The 15261-nt window shown below is 40.1% G+C and overlaps 1 protein-coding gene and 1 pseudogene across 2 annotated transcripts in view; both read right to left on the reverse strand.

The window, feature by feature from the left end:
• The window catches only part of ARHGAP32 (Rho GTPase activating protein 32), a 394792-nt gene that overhangs the window by 373444 nt on the left and 6087 nt on the right, over positions 1-15261 (reverse strand). The gene's annotated exons all lie outside the window — the stretch shown is intronic.
• On the reverse strand, positions 2192-2272 carry LOC136327774 (small nucleolar RNA U3; annotated as a pseudogene).

Consider the following 15261-nt stretch of genomic DNA (forward strand, 5'->3'; position numbering starts at 1 on the left):
CTGGTTTTCTTTGTGCCCCTCCCCTCCCCCCACCCCTCCCTCACTTTCCTCACTGTACCGCCCCCCTCCCCGTAACTACCACACTGTTGTCTATGTCCCTGAGTCTCATTTTTATGTCCCACCTATGTATGAAATCATATAGTTTAGGAGTGGGGAACCTATGGCTTGCGAGCCAGATGTGGCTCTTTTGATGACTGCATCTAGCTCGCAGACAAATCTTTAATAAAAAAAAATAATAATGTTAAAAATATAAAACATTCTCATGTATTACAATCCATTCATTTCCTACCGCTCATGTTCATGGTTGCGGGTGGCTGGAGCCCATCACAGCTGTCCTCCGGGACAACACCAAATTTTTATTGGATAATGCATAACGTACACGGGTCGTTGTACAGCTCTCTCGGAATTACATTTTAAAATATGTGGTGTTCATGGCTCTCTCAGCCAAAAAGGTTCCCGACCCCTGATACAGTTCTTAGTTTTTTCTGATTTACTTATTTCACTCCGTATAATGTTATCAAGGTCCATCTATGTTGTTGTAAATGATCCGATGTCATCATTTCTTATGGCTGAGTAGTATTCCATAGTATATATGTACCACATCTTCTTTATCCAATCATCTATTGAAGGGCTTTTTGGTTGTTTCCATGTCTTGGCCACTGTGAATAATGCTGCAATGAACATGGGGCTGCATGTGTCTTTACGTACCGATGTTTTTGAGTTTTGAGGGTATATACCCAGTAGAGGGGTTGCTGGGTCATATGGTAGTTCTGTTCTTAATTTTTTGAGGAACCACCATACTTTCTAACATAGTGGTTGTATTACTTTACATTTCCACCAACAATGGATGAGGGTTCCTTTTTCTCCACAGCCTCTCCAGCACTTATTACCTGTCTTGTTGATGATAGCTAATCTAACAGGTATGAGGTGGTATATCTCATTGTAGTTTTGATTTGCATTTCTCTAATAGCTAATGAAGATGAGCATCTTTTCATATATCTGTTGGCCATTTGTATTTCTTCGTGGAAGAAGTGTCTGTTTATGTTCTCTTCCCATTTTTTATTGGATTGTTTGTTGTTGAGTTTTATGAGTTCTTCGTGTATTTTGAATATTAGGCCCTTATCTGTGCTATTGTTTGAAAACATCATCTCCCATTTAGTTGGCTGTTTGTTTTATTGTCAGTTCCTTTTGCTGTGCAAAAGCTTCTTCGTCTGATGTGGTCCCAATTCATTTATCTTTGACTTCACTTCCCTTGACTTTGGAGTCAAATTCATAAAGTGCTCTTTGTAACCAAGGTCCAAGAGTTTAGTATCTATGTTTTCATCTATGTAATTTATTGTTTCAGGTCTTATATTTAGGTCTTTGATACATTTTGAATTAATTTTAGTACAAGGGGACAAACTGTAGTCGAGTTTCATTCTTTTACATGTGCCTTTCCAGTTTTCCCAGCAGCATTTGTTGAAGAGGCTTTCTTTTCTCCATTGTGTGTTGTTGGCTCCTTTATCAAAGATTATTTGACCATATATATATGGTTTTATTTCTGGGCTCTCTATTCTGTTCTATTGGTCTGAGTGTCTATTTTTCTGCCAATACCATGCTATTTTGATTGTCGTGACTCTATAATATAATTTGAAGTCAGGTATTGTAATGCCCCCAGCTTCATTCTTTTTCCTTAGGATTGCTTTGGCTATTCGGGGTTTTTTATAGTTCCATATAAACCTGATGATTTTTTGTTCCATTTCTTTAAAAAAAGAAATCGGAATTTTGATGGCAATTACATTAAATTTGTATATAGCTTTGGGTAATATAGTCATTTTGACTATATTTATTCTTCCTATCCAAGAACAAGGAATATTTTTCCATTTCATTGTATCTTTTTCAATTTCCCTTAAGAATGCTTTGTAGTTTTCATTATATAGGTCCTTTACGTTCTTTGTTATGTTTATTCCTAGGTGTTTTATTTTTTTTTGTAGTAATCATGAAGGGGATTCTTTTCTGAGTTCGTTTTCTGTTGTTTCATTTTGGCATATAGGAAGGCAATGGACTTTTGTATCTTAATTTTGTATCCTGCGACCTTATTGTACTGGTTTATTGTTTCTAGTAGTCTTTTTGTGGAGTCTTCAGGGTTTTTGATGTATAGTATAATATCATCTGCAAAAAGTGAAACCTTTACTTCTTCTTTCCCAGTTTGAATGCCTTTTAGGTACTCTACATGATCAGAGAAACTTCTCTAGTAACGAACTATAAAAATGATCTCTGAAAGTATAGTCTTGCAGTTTTCTTTAATGTAATCTAACATTTCATAAATTATTGAATACTCAGGGTGACCATTTCAGACAAATATCACTCTAATAACTAAATATCACACTAATCTAGGGAAAAAAGCTATCAAAATGGATAACACAGAGAATCAAGTTTCAATTGTTTGACTTACATAAAAATATTACCATTAATAGCAAGTAGTGTAAAGTTGAGTCTTCAGTTTAAAAAGCAATAAAGAAGTAACATAAATTGGGATAGAAAAACTCAAAAATATAATTGCCTGCATGCCCTAAATGAACCTGAAGTGATAGGCTGTCCAAAAAAAAAAAGTACAAGAAAAACAATTTGGGTCAGTAGAGAGAATTTACCAAAATAAGAGTCAGAAGAATGGAGTTCTAGTTTCAGCTGCCCTACTTGAGTGAGAATATGTAGCTAGGTTAAGCCACTTAACCTGGATCCATATCCTCATTAACAAGAAGGACACAAACCTACTTTGATACCTCCAACATTGCCAGGCAAACCAAATAATGATGTCGATAAAAAATGCTCTTAAAGCTATATGCAAAATAAATTAGACTATGAGACCTGCATGCTTACCATACATCAGTCTAGAGCAGGGATTCCCAATCTTTCCACGTATGACACAGAAAATGACTATACTGGCACAGGCACACTGGGGTAAATAAGCCATGCTGCTGCTGGCCAGTAGTGATCAGCCTAGAGGCTCTTGCCACGCTGACTGACAACACTGTCTGAGTACTAAAGAAATCAGTATTTCTGTTCCATCTGTACACATTCAGAGCACTGCCCAGCACACTAGTTAAGAAGCCTTAATTAGCCTGACCAGGTGGTGGCGCAGTGGATAGAGCGTTGGACTGGGATGCGGAAGGACCCAGGTTCGAGACCCCGAGGTGGCCAGCTTGAGCGCGGGCTCATATGGCTTGAGCAAAGAGCTCACCAGCTTGGACCCAAGGTCGCTGGCTCCAGCAGGGGGTTACTCGGTCTGCTGAAGGCCCGCGGTCAAGGCACATGTGAGAAAGCAATCAATGAACAACTAAGAAGTCGCAACGCGCAACGAGAAACTGATGATTGATGCTTCTCATCTCTCTCCGTTCCTGTCTGTCTGTCCCTGTCTATCTCTGCCTCTGTAAAAATAAATAAATAAATAAAAAAAGAAGCCTTAATTAGAATACTGTGTCTAATTTAAAATACTATAAGAGGAAATTTAACATTTTCCATAACTGGCTCTGACAAACAGAATCAAGACAGAGTTTGAGGCCCTGGCCAGGTGGCTCAGTAGATAGAGTGTCGTTCCAACACACTAAGGTTATGGGCTCAATCCCTAGTCAGGGCACATATAAGAAGCAACCAATGAGTGCAACTAAATAGAACTAAGTGGAACAACAAGATGATGCTTCTCTCTGTCTCTCTAATCAATAGAAAAAAAATTTTTAATTAAAAAAAAAGATAGTTTGACTGATAAGACAGCACTATCTTGGACCTAAGCAATGGGAACTCCTGTCCTGGGTCTTTATCTGTGGAAGGACATGTACTATCCTCCTTCTGAATACACCTTTAACCATGGGTCCAGTTTTCTCAGGGTCTAAAAGGTCTGCCCACCTGCAGCCTACACAATCCAGCTATCACCTTGCCCAGTACCCCAGAATTTCCTGCCTACTTCCAGGGTCTGCTCAGGCCACTTCTCTGAATTAGTCCTCCCAAGGGAAGATGACTACATCAGAATTTACACCCCTAGACCCAAGGGATTGTCAAGGAGCTGCTGTATGAAAGGTGTATGGGACGTATGCTAGAGCAGTGTTTTTCAACCACCAGTCCGCAGTTGATTAACCAATGATTATAGGCTCTATAATCTTCATACAACATCAGGGTGGTAACTTTTTCAAGGACCAGCATGAACTTTCTTGCGGACCAGCAGCTGCAAAGCACTTGACTAGGGTGTGCACACATGTGCACATGCAAAGTCCCTTGTACAAGGTACCTAAAGTGAAAAGGGGAGCTCGGGTTGGAGGCTGGTCCTTTACAGCCGAACATGTCTCAGGATTCCCAGTTTGACTCTGAATTAGATCATCATGGAGTTTTGTAAAGGTAGGCAATGGAACAGCTTTATCATTTAATTTGACTTAGAACTTGTGAATTTTTGGACATATGGCATATGGACTACCATTTGTATTATTGTCCCAAGTCCCAAAAAATGTTAGGGATGGGCCTGGGAAAGGAGCTAAAAACCTTGTCACATGAGGAATAGGTGAGGAAAATTAGTACAATAAGTCTGGAAAGAAAAAAGGCTGCTGGGAAGATAAAAGAACCAGCCATTTTTCACATGACAGCTAAAGAGCTATCATGTGAAAAATAAAGCATATCTGTGTGGTGTTGGAAATGCAGCGAGCTACATTCCATTTTAATATAGTAAGGAATTTTTACACAGTAAGAACTCCTTTTTAAAAGAGTTGGGCTGTCATGTGAGTAACTGAGTTTCTGACACTGAAAATACAGAAGCACAGGGTAGATGATTATCTTCCAAGGATAATCTGGAAGGAAAAGGTAAGACCACATTCCCTGGAGGCCTACATAACTACAGCATTCAACCTTATAAAATGTAGCTCTGTATGCACAAACAAGAGGTGTGAGACACAAGGCAAAATTAAAGCTAAATCCTGTTCTTCTTAAAAAGTCCAGCTGCCAGCTTACTCTTGTCATCTGCCTCCTCATAAAATGGAGGTGAATACCTCCAGTCTACAAAATTAATCACTAAATTAAGGCTGAATCAGCCTGTCTCAAGGGAATTTTTTTCTGACCTCCAGAAAATCATAATCTTCCATACTGCTCCCAGGTAAATCCTTTGAGTGATCATTATCACTGAAAACTGTGTCTTCCATTCCCACAATGGACTCAGGAACCTCTCTGTTATCAAGATAAGTTATTTATTATGTAGGAATGCTAAGGATATAGTAGGTATCTAGACAGAGCCCCTGCCCTCAAATAGTTTATGGAGAAGAGTTAGTTTATGGTTATAAATTAAACACATAAGCAAATAAAAAATGAAGTAATAGAAGATAAACGTAACAACATAGGAGACAGACTGGGATGATGCATGTTTGCAGGTAATCACAAAGGCCTCTCTAGAGAAGAAAAAGAAGGCAGTCATGCTAAGGTCTAAAGGAAGTACATTCTAAACAAAAGGAATAGCAACTGCAAAACCCTAAGAAAGTTTGTGCTTAGCTTGTTCAATGAATAAAAAAGAACATCTTCCACTACACACCTATTAGAATTGCCAAAATCCAGAATGTTGGCAACACCAAATGCCAGGGAAGATGTGGAGCAACAGCAACACTCATTTATTGCTGGTGGGAATGCAAAATGGTACAGCCACTTTGGAAAACAGTGGTGTTTCTTATAAAACTAAATATACTCGCCTCACCTGTAGCAGCAGTGTTTGATAAAGTGTTGACCTAGAATGCTGAGATCACAGGTTTGAAACCCTGGGCTTGCCTGGGCAAGGCACATAAAAGAAGCAACTATGAGGCCCTGGCCAGTTGGCTCAGCGGTAGAGCGTCGGCCTGGCGTGCGGGGGACCCCGGTTCGATTCCCGGCCAGGGCACATAGGAGAAGCGCCCATTTGCTTCTCCACCCCCACCCCCTCCTTCCTCTCTGTCCCTCTCTTCCCCTCCCGCAGCCAAGGCTCCATTGGAGCAAAGATGGCCCGGGCGCTGGGGATGGCTCCTTGGCCTCTGCCCCAGGCACTAGAGTGGCCTCTGCCCCAGGCACTAGAGTGGCTCTGGTCGCGGCAGAGCGATGCCCCGGAGGGGCAGAGCATCGCCCCCTGGTGGGCAGAGCGTCGCCCCTGGTGGGCGTGCTGGGTGGATCCCGGTCGGGCGCATGCGGGAGTCTGTCTGTCTGTCTCTCCCCGTTTCCAGCTTCAGAAAAATACAAAAAAAAAGAAGCAACTATGAGCTGATACTTCCCGCTCCTCTCTCACCTCTCTCTCTGTCTCTCTCTCCTTCCCCCCTCTCTAAAATAAATAAATAAAATCTTTAAAAAAAATACACTCTTTCCACACAATCCAGTAATCACACTCCTTGGTATTTAACCAAAGATGAAAAATTATGTCCACAAAAACCTGGACATGGATGTTTAAGCAATTTTATTCATAATTACCAAAGCCTATTAAAGTCTAAAGGAAGTATATTCTAAACAAAAGGAATAGCAACTGCAAAACTGTAAGAAACTTTATGCTTAGCTTATTGTCACTCTAATAAATACAATTTAAAAAAAACCCAAAACCTTGGAAGCAACCAGATGTCCCTCAGCAAGTGATTGGATAAACTGCTATACATCCAGAAAATGGAATAGTATTCAGTGCTAAAAAGCAGTAGCAATCAAGCCATGAAAAGATACAGAGCAAACTTAAATAACCTACTATTAAGTGACAGAAGCCAACCTGAAACAGCTACATACGGCCCCGGCCAGTTGGCTCAGCAGTCGAGTGTCAACCTGGCATGTGGAAGTCCCAGGTTCAATTCTCTGTCAGGGCACACAGGAGAGGCGACCATCTGCTTCTTCCCCCTTCCCTTCCTCCTTCTCTCTCTCTCCCCCACTCCTGCAGCCATAGCTCGATTAATTAGAGCATGTCGGCCCAGGGTGCTGAGGATGGCTCCATGGAGCCTCCACCTCAGGCGCTAAAAATAGCTTGGTTACAAGCATAGTCCCAGAAGGGCAGAGCATTGGCCATGGTCCAGGAGCATGTGGGTGTCTATCTCCCCTCTGCTCACTTGGAAAGGAAGAAGAAAAAAAAAAGTTACATATTTTATAATTCCAACTATATGGCATTCTGGAAAAGGCAAAAACTATGAAGTCATTAAAACAAATCACTTGATAGCTAGGGGTTGGAGGTCAGTGAGGGATGAGTACGTGAAGCATAGGGCATTTTTAGGGCAATGAAACTACTCTTTATAGAATGTAATAACACCAAGAGTGAACCCTAATATAAAACTATAGGCTTTGGGTGATTATGTTATATAATGTAGGTTCATCAATTGTAACAAATATACCACTCTCGGGAATGTGGATTATAAAATAGGCTATTGCCTATGTGGAATATCTGTACCTTCTACTCCATTTTGTTGTAAATCTAAAACTGCTCTAAAATACAAAGTCTATTAAGAAAGAAACAGAAGAACCTCATTGTGACTACAGCCCAGTGAACAAATAGAGAACAGAAGATGAAGCTGCATAGGAAGTCAGGGGCCCAATCATGCACTACAGGCATTCTGAATACATAATTCTTTGTTGTTAGTAGGATATTTAGCAGCATCCCTACCCACTAGATGCCAGTAGCACACTCCCCACACTATCCCCCACATACTCTCCTTGTCACCAAAAATGTCTCCAGACATTGCCAAATGTAAGGGCAAAACTTTCCCCAGCTGGGAACCACTGATACAGGGCCTCACAAGTGGCCAAATGGAGTTTTTCTTTCCATGATAAAATTTTCACATTTCAGTTTGTGTTGAATATTAGAAAGCCAGTAAGCAGGCGATATGATCAGATTAACATTTAACATTATTTTTCACTCCTATGTTTGGGACAGGTGAGGAAAACAGCGACAAGAGAAGAGGCAGAAAGTCTATTAGAGTTTTCCAGAGGAGAAAGGATACAGTTTTTTAATAGTAAAAAAACTGACAAATAGGCCGTTTACATTCTGAAGGTGGAGCTGAGAAGAATTAACAAGAGGTGAAAAGAAAAAAATGGAAGATGACTCCAAGGCTATGGCCTGCACAGCTGAGTAGATGGCAGTACCAGTTGTTGAGAAGACTGAGGAGAAGTGGCAGAGGAATAAGTGAAAGAAAGAGCAATTCATGGTTTGGCTTTGTTCATGTTACATTTGAGAAGTCCATTAGACATCAAGTGGAGGAACAAAGTTCCATGAGTCTAGAGCTCAAGGAGGGTGGGGAGGAATCAGCACTAGAGATAGGAATTTAATCCTCATCAGCATATAAATGGTATTTGAAACCATGAAATGGATGAAATCGCCTGAGCAGAGCCCAGGGACATTCCAAATTTTAGAGCTGGGGCAGGGGAAGAGATAAGCTGGCAAGGAGAAAAAGAGAATGAGCAGGTAATAGATCAAAGGAAGTAAGTAGTCAGTAATCCAGTGTGAAATGCTGGTAGTCGACATAGCAAATATAAACATCTCTTGCTGTAACAGCTAAAGGGAATCATAAGATGGAGGAAAGCACTAGGTTTAAGAGAGGTGACTTATTCTGTTCAATATTAGGGGCTCAAACAAGGTAGAATTTTACACTCACATTTAACCATCCAGAGAGAAATACGCAGCCCATGCCTAGGAGGTGGCCCTGCTCCGTGAGGTCACCCAAGAATCTGTCCACTGACCCAGGTCTTCTTCAAGTGCTGCTCTCACCTGCAGCTTGAACAGTGTGCACCAGAACTACATTCTCCTTGGCAAAAAGGAGGAAAGAGAAGTAGAAGACAACTAGCTTCCTAAAACCATGCTTCAGAAATTGCACACATCACTTCTGGTCACATCCATTTGGTCAAAATTTAGTCACGTGGCTACAACGAGCTGTAAGAGAAAGACTAGGAAATATAGTCTAGTTGAGCGGCCATGTTCCCACATAAAACTTGAGGGTCCAATTACTGAAAGGAGGCAGCAGAGAAAGGCATTTGGTAAGCATCATCAATGCTGCAAGTAATATAAGGCATGTTTGCATATTAAAAGAAATGATCCAGTAAGGAGATGATAATTTAAGAAAGAAAATAATTGCAGGAGTGGAGGCCTCAAGAAGGCAACATAAATGCAAGCAGGGCACAAAGGTACTGCCTCAGAAGTGCGAACACTGTGGCCTCCTGGCACTTCTCACATGCTTAACTTTTCAGAAGAAAGGCTGTCTTTAAATGCATGTCCAGCAGGTTAAAGTAACCTTTCCTTCCATATAATAAATCAAGCAATTACACAGAATGAGTGTAAAAATCTTCACTGAGCAGTTCTCACTTGGGTTGTCTACTGATAAGCTCATTCAGAGCTGCTGCTTCTCCATCAAAGAGAATGTGACCAATTTCAGAGCTGGAGGGAGTCTACCAAGCTCATTTTACAAATGTTCAAGGCCACAAAGCATCCTCTTCAATAGTACATCCAGATCTTCCAACTGCCAGATAAGAGATCATTCACTGTCCCCTTGCCCACCCTTTAATAGTATTATTTTTTTATCTTCCCAATGAAATGGACATTTTTTGAGAGCAAAGAGTCAATGCCACCTTCCTTGTATTTTCCACTGCACCTAGCATGGTACAAAATACACAGAATGTACTCAGAGGATAGATACTTTCACTGACAAAAGACATTTGGTTTCTCTCATCCTACTGGAGTCAAGATTGCTATTGAATCTGGAAGACCACTGGATATAAAGCAACTAGTAAAAACTGTCCAGTTTTCCTCAGATAGATCAATGGAAACTAGGAAAAAGCAAAAGGATGGTCCCTACTTTAAAAAAAAAAAAAAAAAGTTGGCCCTGCTCCATTGGCTCAGTGGCTAGAACGTCCGCCTGGTGTGCGGACGTCCCAGGTTTGATTCCCAGTCAGGGCACATGTAAGAAGCAACCACCTGCTTCTCTCCTCCTCCCTCTCCCCCTTCTCTTTTCCCCTCTTGCAGCCAGTGGTTCGATTGGTTCAATCATCAGCCTGGGTGCTGAAGATAGCTCCGTTGATTCAAGCTTCAGCCCCAGATGAATTCTGGTTGGGATGCATGCAGAAATCTGTCTATCAACCCTCCTCTCACTTAAAAAAAAAAAAAGCAGAGAATCATGTAATTTTAGAGCAAGAAAGGATCTTAGAAACCTCTGTCTGACTCCCCATCATAGATATAAAGAAAATGAGGTTCAGAGATGATTTATCCAAAGTCACAGAATGTTTACAGCAGAACCAAGACAAAAACCCAGTTCCTGTAACTCCAAAGTCAAATTTCCCTTCCCTGTTAAAGGTTACGTCACCTTTTATGCCTGTGCTTAATATATTGGGTAATTATTGAACTCCACATATGTTTTTCAAAACTGATCAAAAAGATACTCATATTTTTTATTTTATGTTTTTAGACTTTATTTATTTCTCTGGCTGGTTGGCTCAGCAGGAGAACATCAACCCTGCATGTGGAAGTTCCAGGTTCAATTCCCAGTCAGGGCACAGAGAAGAGCCCATCTGCTTCTCCACCTCTCCTCCTTCCCTCTCTCTGTCTCTCTTCTGCTCTCTCTTCTCCTCCTGAAGCCATGGCTCGAATGGTTCGAGCAAGTTGGCCCCAAGAGCTTAGGATGGCTCCATGGCTTCGCTTCAGGTGCTGAAATAAATCAGTTGCTAAGCAACAGAGCAGCAGCCCCACATGGGCAGAGCATTGCCCTGTAGGGGGCTTGCCAGGTGGATGCCAGTCCGGTCGTATGCAAGAGTCTGTCTCTTTGCCTCCCTGCCTCTTTGCTTCTCACTTAATAAAAAAAGAGATTTTACTTACTGATTTTAGAGAGAGGAGAGAGAGAGAGAGAAAGGGCAGGGGAGGAGCAGGGAGCATCAACTCATAATAGTTGCTTCTCATATGTGCCTTGACCAGGCAAGCCCAGGTCTTCAAACTGGAACCCCAACATTCCAGGTGCATGCTTTATCCATTGTGCCACCACAGGTCAGGCCCCAAAATGCTACACATCTTTTATTTTAATTAAATGAGAGCAAGAAGGGCAGAGACAGACTCCCACATGTGCCCCAACCAGGATCCACCTGGCAAGCCTCTTGTGGGGTGATCCTTTGCCCATTTGGGGTGTTGTTCCATTGCCTGGCAACCAAGCTATTTTTAGCACCTGAGGCAGAGGCCATGAAATCATCTTCAGCACCCAGAGCCAACTTATTCAAGCCAATCAAGCCATGGCTGTGGGAAAGGGAGGAGAGAGAGAGGGAGAGAGAGAGAACAAAGAGGGTTGTGAAGGAGCAGTTGGTCACTTCTCCTGTGTGCCCTGACTGGGAATCGAACCCAGGACATCCACATGCCAGGCCAATACTCTACCACTGAGACAACTAGTCAGGGCCACTACTCATCTTAAAGTATCCTTTTACCACATATCTCTCCAATGAAGAAAGGAACAGGAATTACAGTTTCCATCCTACACACAAGAGAATAAAAACAATGAAGTCAAATGGCTCGCCCAAAATCACAAGGCTGAGCCCTAAATAACAATGATTGTATGATTTTTAAGTGCAAACTGAATATCTATTTTTGATTTCCCAGAGTATGGTGCCTTTCTTCTAATAGAGACAATGTAAACATATCAAAACACTTCCATAATGTGGGTCACATGGTTTTCCTTTCCATACTTTTCATTTCCACAACCTCCAATATTTTTAATTTTGTTAAACTAATTGATTTTGGAAGGATGAGGGGAAAGAGAGGACAGAAACATAGATCTGTTCCTGTATGTGAGAGGGATCAAACCCGCCACCTTCATATATTAGGATGAAGCTGTAACCATTTGAGCATCCAGCCATACCACAACCTCCAATATTAATGTATATTATAAGCCATGACATAAAGGTTGTAAATAAATGTGTAACCATAAGCCAAATAATAGATCTTTGAAAACCAGAATTCTACTTCCACAAAGAACATTCTGGTTCATATATTTGTTATGAGAAATTGAACCAAACACCTCATTTCTCACTTCCTTTTACCTGTCCTAAAACAATCTTTAAATACCAGGGAAGGCCCTCCTGTCCAGGTACACTGAAACCATCAACAACTAACTTACCTAATCTTTGCTACTTTGGGGAATATTCCCTTTCAACCTTCATCTCTCCAGATGGAAATTTAGTTGGTCCGTTGGCTGAGCCTCAAAAGAAAATAATGTCTCCTCAGGATATTGGGTCTTCTTAGGCCTATACCTTTCTTGAGGTACTACAATTAGAACCCTGCAGTTAGTTTTCCAGGTGCTACTGCTCTATGTTTTTATGGAATAGCCCCTCTTCCTCCATCCATCCCACTGTTCCAACAAGGACAGTGCGGGAACATTCAAGTCCTTCCATCTCATCTGGATCATCCCATTGCATTTAAGCATCACTCAAGTCATGAAACTACACGATTTATAGATATATGTACGAGAGCCATAGTGACCCCAATACTGTTTCGTTTAACTCAGAGCAATGGCCTGTGTTTATCTGCTCACTCTGTTTGAGGTTAATGTTAAACAAACCAGCACTTGAAGTTGAAAGACACATCTAATTTCTCAACTGTAAGATAATTTAAACCAAAACCTTCAAAAAGCAGCTTAATATTAAAGACTCTAGATAGTAAACTAGGTCTATCTTTAGAAAACAAAATTAAGTTTTCTTAACTACAGACCAATATCTCTAATGAATACAGATGCTAAAATACTAAACAAAATACTGGCAAACCGAATACAACAACATATTAAAAAAATAATACATCATGATCAAGTGGGATTCATCCCAGAATCTCAAGGATGGTTCAACATACGCAAAACGGTTAATGTAATACACCATATCAACAAAACAAAGAACAAAAACCACATGATCTTATCAATAGATGCAGAAAAGGCTTTTGATAAAATACAACACAATTTTATGTTTAAGACTCTCAACAAAATGGGTATAGAAGGAAAATATCTCAACATGATAAAGGCCATATATGATAAACCATCAGCCAACATCCTATTAAACGGCATAAAACTGAGGACTTTCTACCTTAAATCAGGAACAAGACAGGGTTGTCCACTCTCTCCACTCTTATTCAACGTGGTGCTAGAAGTTCTGGCCAGAGCAATCAGACAAGACAAAGAAATAAAAGGCATCCATATCGGAAAAGAAGAAGTAAAGCTATCACTTTTTGCTGATGATATGATCCTATACATCGAAAACCCGAAGGACTCCACAAAAAGATTATTAGAAACAATAAACCAATACAGTAAGGTCGCAGGATACAAAATTAACATACAAAAGTCCATAGCCTTTCTATATGCCAACAATGAAATATTAGAAAACGAACTCAAAAAAATAATCCCCTTCACGATTGCAACAAAAAAAATAAAATATCTAAGAATAAACATAACAAAGAACGTAAAGGACCTATATAATGAAAATTACAAAGCATTGTTAAGGGAAATCGAAAAAGATACAATGAGATGGAAAAATATTCCTTGTTCTTGGATAGGAAGAATAAATATAATCAAAATGGCCATATTACCCAAAGCAATATACAAATTTAATGCAATTCCCATCAAAATCCCTATGAGATTTTTTAAAGAAATGGAACAAAAAATCATCAGATTTATATGGAACTATAAAAAACCCCGAATAGCCAAAACAATCCTAAGGAAAAAGAATGAAGCTGGGGGCATTACAATACCTGACTTTAAACTATATTATAGGGCCACGATAATCAAAACAGCATGGTATTGGCAAAAAAATAGACACTCAGACCAATGGAACAGAATAGAAAGCCCAGAAATAAAACCACATATATATGGTCAAATAATCTTTGATAAAGGGGCCAACAACACACAATGGAGAAAAGAAAGCCTCTTCAACAAATGGTGTTGGGAAAACTGGAAAGCCACATGCAAAAGAATGAAACTCGACTACAGCCTGTCCCCGTGTACTAAAATTAATTCAAAATGGATCAAAGACCTAAATATAAGACCTGAAACAATAAAGTACATAGAAGAAGACATAGGTACTAAAATCATGGACCTGGGTTTTAAAGAACATTTTATGAACTTGACTCCAATGGCAAGAGAAGTGAAGGCAAAGATAAATGAATGGGACTACATCAGAATTAAAAGTTTTTGCTCAGCAAGAGAAACTGATATCAAAATAAACAGACAGCCAACTATATGGGAACTGATATTTTCAAACGACAGCTCAGATAAGGGCCTAATATCCAAAATTTACAAAGAACTCATAAAACTCAACAACAAACAAACAAACAATCCAATAAAAAAATGGGAAGAGGACATGAACAGACACTTCTCCCAGGAAGAGATACAAATGGCCAACAGATATATGAAAAGATGCTCAGCTTCATTAGTTATTAGAGAAATGCAAATCAAAACTACAATGAGATACCACCTCACTCCTGTTAGATTAGCTATTATCAACAAGACGGGTAATAGCAAATGTTGGAGAGGCTGTGGAGAAAAAGGAACCCTCATTCACTGTTGGTGGGACTGTAAAGTAGTACAACCATTATGGAGGAAAGTATGGTGGTTCCTCAAAAAACTGCAAATAGAACTACCTTATGACCCAGCAATCCCTCTACTGGGTATATACCCCAAAACCTCAGAAACATTGATACGTGAAGACACATGTAGCCCCATGTTCATTGCAGCACTGTTCACAGTGGCCAAGACATGGAAACAACCAAAAAGCCCTTCAATAGAAGACTGGATAAAGAAGATGTGGCACATATACACTATGGAATACTACTCAGCCATAAGAAATGATGACATCAGATCATTTACAGCAAAATGGTGGGATCTTGATAACATTATAAGGAGTGAAATAAACAAATCAGAAAAAAACAAGAACTACATGATTCCATACATTGGTGGAACATAAAAATGAGACTAAGAGACATGGACAAGAGTGTGGTGGTTACCAAGGGGGGGGGGGGGAGGGAGGACATGGGAGGGAGGGAGGGAGAGAGTTAGGGGGAGGGGGAGGGGCACAGAACTAGATAGAGGGTGACGGAGGACAATCTGACTTTGGGCGAGGGGTTTGCAACATAATTTGATGACAAAATAACCTAGACATGTTTTCTTTGAATATATGTACCCTGATTTATTAATGTCATCCCATTACCATTAATAAAAATTTTTTAAAAAAAAATAATAATAATAATAATTAAGTTTTCTTATAACTTAAGAGGATGTTATAGATGTAAGGTATAAGGTCTACCGGAAAGTTCTGTCCATTTTT

The sequence above is a fragment of the Saccopteryx bilineata genome, chromosome 2 (genome assembly GCF_036850765.1).
Source record: "Saccopteryx bilineata isolate mSacBil1 chromosome 2, mSacBil1_pri_phased_curated, whole genome shotgun sequence".
Classification (NCBI taxonomy): Eukaryota; Metazoa; Chordata; class Mammalia; order Chiroptera; family Emballonuridae; genus Saccopteryx; species Saccopteryx bilineata.